Genomic DNA, 8,542 nt, shown 5'->3' on the forward strand with positions numbered 1-8,542 from the left:
TACTTTTTTGTTTTGTTGTTCAAGGATTCCTTTTACTTCTAGATACATTTTTTTCTGTGGCTCAGAGAGCCCCATTTCCCATGATTCTTCCATAGTCCAGAGAGAATATCCAAACCAAGATGAGAAGAGAGGTCTAGAGTGGTTATTTTACTCACGAATCTTCCTCAGGGATCAGTGTCATGGCCGCATTCCTCCACCAGTTTGTTGCAGCGGGGATTACTGCAACAAGCATATTTCAAACCAGGAGTCCTGTGGAAACAAAGTATATATGGACAGATTCATGGTAGATGTTTCAGAGATGTTTATTTCTCCAGCCGCATGGCCGGGGCTCAGCTCAGGAACTCCGCAGTCACGGGACCCAAGGGTCCTTGGCCACACCAGGGAACACAAAACAACCAATGGGAAATGAGACTGACCAGGGGCAGGGAAACCCCGTGTATGTCCCCCAGGGCCCATCTCCCAGGGCTCCATGGCAGGGGAGGGACCCCAACAGCTGTTGAAAGGATGCAGTTTTGCTTATGCTATTTTCTCTGTCTAGTTAGCTGAGAGACTATGCTGTAGATTAATGCAACAGAATAATTACAATGATGCTTTAGGAAGTCTCAAAAAGCAGAAGTGCTTCTCCTTTTACATGGCTGCTTTTGGGGAGAAGGGCATGTGTCCGTGTGTGAGGGAGCACAGCAGCATGATGGCAGATGGAAATAGAGTAAGACAGCCAAGCAGAGGACTTGGACAATGTGCCACAGAGCTCAATAAATCTATATGGTCTCTTTATGCTCTGCAAGGTCATAGATGACACTGACATGGTTTCCTAGCAACCCACTCTACTAACCTACTTTTGTCCCAATCACTGGAGAATGACTTTAATGCTCTGAGCTGTGTTTCAACATGTGGAGGAAAGAATCAAATTGACGCTGGTTAACTGCTGATGTGCAAAATGCCAAAAAGTGTTTTACTGGTCCATCTCCCCCCTATATGGCTTGCACACAGAAGGCTTTTTTAATAAAGAACAACAGCATTAAAGAATTCCTAAGTTTCACAGGAATATTGATTTCATTTAAAAATGTAGATATGTAATGTGAAAAGTCACACATGTTTATTTAAGCAGGCATGTGGTACCGGATCCTAGTGGAAAAGGATTTACCCCAAACAGGAGATGCTTATGATATTAAAAAATAAATACATAAAAAAAAGAAAAAAAATGAAACTAAAAAAGGGGAAATTACAAAGTACTTAAATGATTAACATGGGTTTATTAAGCTATAGCTAATACAGTCAATTAGTTAAAAACTCTTAGTGTGCCACAGTAATTATTAAAAAAATCTAAATTTTATATACCTGCCATATAAAACTTATATATGACATATAGAAAACAGAGTTTTTAGGCAACAATAACTTACAGACATAACCATATTGAATGACCTCTCCTTCTGTAGCTTGTAAGTAATATGCATATGGTGAATAGGACACAGCTATATCTTGTCAAAGTAATGATGTATTTGTGTTTTCCTCTTCAAAAATTTTACATAGCCCTATTCCAAAACAGATGTCAAATGACACAGCAGAGTAAATCATGCAAAGCAAAATATTCATTAAATGAATTTAGCCTTTTTCTCTGCTTGAGTAATGCTCCAAATTCTAGCTAATCATAATTTAGATTTATGTGATCATTTCTTATAATTTTATTATTCAAATTTCCAGTTCCTGCCACACAGTATCCATTCTTTGCTGCTTAAGTGCAAATATTTATAAGAACCAGTTGAAAAGGCTTTTCTGTGCTTTTATAATAGATATTCTCATCCACCCATAGGATGTAAAACTTGAAAAAGAACCACTTTATTTAACATGTAGCAAATGAATACTTACAGTATCCATGTACTGTATAAACTTCAGCTCTGATTTACATTTGGTAGGACTTTTATTTCAGATAGACATAGCAATAGTGCTGTGGTTTAACCCCAGTCATCAACCAAGCCCCACACAGCTGCTTGCTCCCTCACTCTCCCACCAGCAGGACTGGGGAGAGAATCAGAATGGTAAAAGCCCGTAAAAGCCAGAGAAGTCATGGGCTGGGATAAAGACAATTTAATAGGGAAAGCAAAAGTCACACATAGAAGCAAACCAAAATAAAGAATTAATTCGCTGCTCTGCACAGGCAGGAAGTTAGTCAGCCACCTCCAGGTGAGCATAGCAGTGACTTGGGAAGATAAACACCATCACTCCAAATGTCCCCCCACCCTCCTCCATTTTCCCACCAATTTATACACCGAGCATGATGTCATATGGTCTGGAATATCCCTTTGGTCACCTGTTCTGGCTGTGTCTCCTCCCAGGCTCCCATGCACCCCTACCTTACCAGCAGGGCAGTACTGGCACAGAAAAGGCCTTGGTTCTGTGTAGGTACTACTCAGCAATAACAAGCACCTCTGTATTATCAACCCTGTGCTCAGCACAAATCCAAAACCTAGCCCCATACCAGCTACCCTGAAGAAATTTAACTCTACCCCAGCCAAAACCAGAGGAAATAAGCATGGGAGATATGCCCTTGCTTCCCTACGTGCAACAAAACTTGCAATCTTGCTGTCTAAAAAAACCTCATGCTAACATTTTCCTTGCCCACTGCCAGAAAAAGACATTGGATGTATCACTGGATCCAAAACTACTAAATATTGTGGTGATCTACTTGAGGGACACTTACTGAGCTGAGATGGAGCTTTTAAAATGTACTGACACAGCACTGGTCTCCCCTATGACAGGTGCTATCATTAACGTGAGAGAATGAGTTCTTTAGTCCCAAATACAGTAATTGCCTATCCCTTGGCTATCACCCATTGGCACACACAGAAGACTGGCAGATACAAGGAGTGGGAATTAAAAGATTACAGGATCATAAACCACATGTGTAGTGTCCTGCCCCCTGACTGAAATGAACATGTCATGAGGATTCTCCTAAACTGTTTTGGCTGTGAGTGGCATCATGAGGCCATAACAAAAGCAAGGATCACCAACCAGTAGGAAAATCCACTAACAGCAGTTCCCCATGTAGGATTTGGACAGTGGAGAAGCATGCAGATTGCCAGTACAGTAACTCCCTCACAGTGGGGTATGGCGCTCAGGATTACTTTGACTCAGCTACGCTGGATGGTCCTTAGGTGGGAAGAGTCTGATCCCACATAAAAATAATTTCTGTCACTTTCATTTTTACCCCAGAGTGCATTTATATTAGAGGTTGCTGATATGGTTTGAGGTGTTTTTTCTGGTTTGCCCAGCTGTCATTTATAACCTCAGAATAATAGCATTATGTAGATTGAAGGGAAGCCTTGCAAGTTTCTAGCCCAGTCTCCTGCTCAGAGCAGGAAAGATGAAGAGCAGATTTTCCAGGGTTTTATCCAATCAGCTCTTAGTATCTCAAAGCACTAATATTTCATGCTCTCTCTGGAAGCCTTTTCCAGTGTTTGATTATCCTATGATGATTTTTTTTTCTTTAAAAATAATAGAATTTTCACCATATTACAACTCATTGGAAAAGTCTCAGTTCATGTGGAGGACAGATGAGTCCTACTCCTTCAGGAAATTTTCTGGGAACGACAGGTAAATCCATGCAGGCTGTATGTGTGGATGTACTTGTTTAGTGATAATGGAAAAATGCTGAATGAAAAGCTGAGCCTGAGCACGGATAAGTTGTGTTGACTAAAAGGTTTCCCAATTAACAAAGGGAGATTTGAGACAATTGTTAAGTCTCTGTACATGATTAAAAACAAACAAACAAACCCCAAAACAAGAAACAAGCAAACAAACAAAACCAGAAACAAAAATTTTAAAAATATCCCAATACATATTCTACAGAAGCCTGTAGAAAACAAGCAAAAACTAAGCCACAGGGGAATGTGTATCACAGTGCAACCCTGAGAAAAAGCAAAGGAGAGGAATCCTGAACACAGCTGGAGTTCAAACCAGCCTTGATGAAATCTCCTCACATTAAATTCTAGAAAATAAAATCATTTAGACACTTAAGCAAACATGCTGTACCAAACAATGCATCCATTCCCATCCTCAGTCTCTTCTGCATAATTCTGGTCCCATCTCCTTACATCTCTGGTCTGAACAGCCTTTATTAAAGACAGCTTGGTGATACTAAAATTCTTCTCATAGCTACACTCTTATCTCGCTTTCTCTGTTATTTCAGCTTCTAAAAGTCATATTTTCAGTCCTACAGGTTGACTTGGTTTCTTTAGATTTATTTTCCAATGATACAATTGTTTGGACTAATGATATCCATATATTAGCCAGCTGTGCACTACATGAATGTATGCAGAGAAACAGCTGTCTTTTGAAACCCAGAAGAGTGAATGTAAGGAAGTTTCACTTACTTTCAGCTTAGTTACTCTGTAGATTTATATCAGTAAGATCTAGCTGCACTGTGTGGTAATACAAATCTTGACTCCTTTCGCACACACCAGCCCCTTTCTAGACTGCTGTGGCTGAGAAGTTGGCACAACTGTAAATTTCTAACCATGAGATAATAGAACATATTATGAAATTCCCTGTGAAGAAGTTTCTTTCCATAGGATCCTTTCACTGTAGACTGAAATAGTATTTTAAACAACCTATAGAATTTGTTACCTAAACCCCAACCTCATCTGCCAATTTTTCAACACTTCTTATATTCATTTGCGTACACTAGTTAAATACAAATTGATTATGGCACTCTGCGTATAATTTTGATTCCAGTAGGGCTGAAGCACATGCAGAGTTAACTCATTAATTTCACTAGTGTAACTGATATCATAATCTATGTGTGTTAAAAGATACTAATATTTTCAGTCTGTAGAGTCAGCGCTTACACAACTAACAAGCAATACTAATAATAGTATACATAACTAATAAAAGTTGAATAATACTACCAAGAACAAGAAGTGAAAGAAAACATTTAACAATGTTTTTGTTGTATGTTTACTTCAGGTATGTGTACATTTCTGTATATACCTGTATATAATCTAAGAAATCCAAACAGTATGTGGATCTATATGGTATATCTCCCACTTCTCCGCGTAGACCAACTGACAACATTTTTTTCTCAGTGAAAACAGGCTAAACTATCTCCATTTATCTCACTTTCTATTTGCAACAAGCAAAGAGCATAGACTTAAACAGCTACAGGTCAACTGGATTGTAATTTACCCTTTGGTAACTGGTTCAAATCTAAACCAGATACAGATAGATGGACACTCACAGGAAAAGATGAAGACATGTGGTTTGTGTGTTAGTGGGCAGAAGAGTTAAATTCCACAAAGCAATATTATGTAAAGGATGACCTATGCTAATGGCTGCCATGTTTTGCCTTTATAATCACAAATGCAGGTGCTAAAATGAGACAAAACTGTTACCATCACTTACAAAATTTTGATACATTTCTCGATCCTCAGAGAAGACAACAGATCTTGCGTCAGGTTTTACCTCTTCTGAGACTCAGAAGCAGAAGCCAGTTTCTAGTTTATAGAGAAATCAAGTGGCTGGTGCCAGAGATAACCAATCCTTAGAAAAGCCCTGCAAATTCTTTATTATGCTTTCAGCAGCTGTGAAAGGGATCTTCCTCAGAAGCACTGAGTATGGTTCCTGTATGAAGTCTTAGTAACAGCTTAAATATCTTTCTCCCACCTGATTTTACTTTCCTTTTCTCTTTTTATCACCTGAGCTCTGATACTCTAGGCATCACTGCCCAGATATCTTTTTTTTTTGTGATAGGAAGGGTAATGCAGATAAAATAATAATCTAAACATTGGCAACTGTTTTCAGAATCCAAAACTTTCCAACAGAGCTGAATATACCCAAAAATGTTCTGCAAATATTAACTAAAATTAAAACCAACCTTCTACTGTGTTTGTGCCTGCTTGCTTCATGGGGTTTTTTTTAAAGTTAGAGAGAACAATTTCTCTGGGAAGAACATCTATGAAGAAAAACTAATTTTAAACAAATTTTAGAGATATTTTCTTAAACTAATTTGTTGGGGTTTTTCAATCACTGTACCTACATCAAATAATGAACTTAAAAATTCTTAACCATGTTTGAACAAAAACAGTATTTTATCAATGATGGAGAATTACATATAATGAGGGGGTTTTTTTAAATATAAAACTTAAATGTAAAATATAATATTTTTTAAAATGTATTTGCCAAACACATAGCTAAATAGAAATTAATTTAACCTTTCCACACTGTCAATAGTCCCTATAATATAGTTCAATGCTAAGTCAATGCAGGGCATGTTTTAGTCAAACTCTGAGAGAACTTCCTGTAAAACAAATAATGCTTCTCCACCCGTGAGCCAAAACCAGAAATCCATCCTTCCAATCGGCAGTGCTGATCTGCATTTGAGAATCTCCCAGAATAACCCATGATACAGTAGGCATACATTACTAAAACATTATATTTAAAAATATACTGAAGTTAGCACCTTTATCTACAACTCCATCTGGGAGCGGAGTATGAACCAGAATTCCTTTTGACCAACTATCCCTTATATATCTGACCAAGGCCAACCCACACCTGGGAACATACACAGAGCTACCTACAAATACACGTGAGTGCATAAACACACAAGTTATGCACAATACATGGAAAGCATGTTTATGTACACAATTATTCATGTCAGTATGAATCCTTACCCAGAACCAAGTTCACACACATAGAAAAAGTGCTCCTGTACAACCTGCACCAGCAGATATTTATTAACACTTTCCCCACTTCATATTGTTAATCCATTAAGGAATTGTGTGGTACAATTACTTTTTACAGGCATATTGTAATAATATCTGATTGTAAAGTGAGTATCATGGCATTCAGTTAATATGCTGAAAACACTTGAAAAACAATAAGCACCAAAATTGGTGGAGGGGGGCAGGAGGGTAGCTTATCTGTGTAAGAAGGACACAATCTCCCTGTCAGTCCACAGAATGTGCATGTATGTGTGCAGCAAGTCTAGCTTAATTTTTATATATAATGACAAATCAACTTTGGCAGGTGTTAATTATTTTTCTAATCTTCACAGGAGTGTCCAGTAGAAATGAAGGTCTACATAACTAAGCACAAAACCTGGACTTGCTCTACTGCTAAAGCACTATTGTCATGGTTCAGGATTGACATTCCCCAGTTTAGTGTTCCCATTGAAACACTCTAAACCATATGCTGCTGGCTCACTCTTCCACCCCCTCCCCCATGCAGCATGCTGGAAAGGAGAATTGGAAGCACAAAAGGTGAAGATAATGTGTCGAGATAAGAAAAGTTTACTGGAAACATTTGATGGGATAACAAATAGCATCAGCAGCAATACTAATGACAGAAGATAGAAGAGGCAAGGATTCGAATGCAATGGAGCCTGGTATTATGTGAATTGCTGCCGGTTCCCAACCAGAAAAGACACACTTCCCCCCACCCCCAGCAATGATGTGAAGTGGTGTATGACAACTGCCTCTCCTGGCTACTGCAAAAATTAACCCTGTCCTGGCTGGAACAGGGCAAACTATCTACAGGTAGAAAGCATGGCGAGAAAACAGCAGATTTTGATCAGAGCCTCATTTTAGCTGCCCACTATGCCAAAAATTGGAAATTACTGTCTCTAACTACTGAGAGAATGGAGATTCTCTTGATGCTATGAGAAATAATGAATGGTGTATAAATATGATTTGTTTATTCCTTTTTGTATTGCAAGTAAGCCTGTTGACTTAGATGTGTAAAATTATGTCTTGGACTGAGTTTTTACTCAATTGAACTATGTCCATATGAACTAGAGTTAAAGCTGAATTATGTATGCTTATTTTGCTACTTTGAGTTGGTTTAATAGATGATTTAAAATCATATTCTTAGTCAAGACATCAATAAACCCTGAGTTCATTATGTGTTGACTATGTTTTCCATGTATTTACTGATACTGCTTCTTGCTTTTAGTGTGTTGCTAAATCTCCACAAATATCTCATTTTTGACTAAACAATAAATAAACAGTAAACCTAGAAAAATAATGAACGAAAGAAATGTGCCTTTAGGATGGCTCATTACCATTGACAATGTTACACGTACATATCCATCTGTCATAGGTTAGCAAGCATAGTCCCAGAAGGGATGTCTTTGCTGGTAAACAGGAGATCCTGGTTTCGAATCCCAGTGGTGCCTGTTTCTGCCTGCTTATAAACCCAACCCGCGACAAAATGGTAGAGAATGCGGGCAATTGATGAGAGCTGTGAGATAAAGATTAATTAGGAGGAATACTGGGCAAAGCAAGTATTAAGTCATAAGTTAAGTAGCATGATAGACACTTACATTGTAATTGTACTGAACTGTCTAGGTGTGGAATATGGTAGAAGTTGAATGTAATTTTGATAATAATTCTTAAGTGTGTCTTCACAGAGGCGAGGGGTGGAGAATGTCATAGGTTAGCAAGCATAATCCCGGAAGGGATGTCCTTCCTAAGGGGTGCTTACAGTTTCCTCTGGGACCTGATAGAACCTATCAGCTGGCCAGTTTGAATATGGACAATTCTTTAAGCCA

This window comes from Corvus brachyrhynchos, unplaced genomic scaffold, assembly GCF_000691975.1.
Source record: "Corvus brachyrhynchos isolate BGI_N302 unplaced genomic scaffold, ASM69197v1 scaffold22, whole genome shotgun sequence".
NCBI classification, from domain to species: domain Eukaryota; kingdom Metazoa; phylum Chordata; class Aves; order Passeriformes; family Corvidae; genus Corvus; species Corvus brachyrhynchos.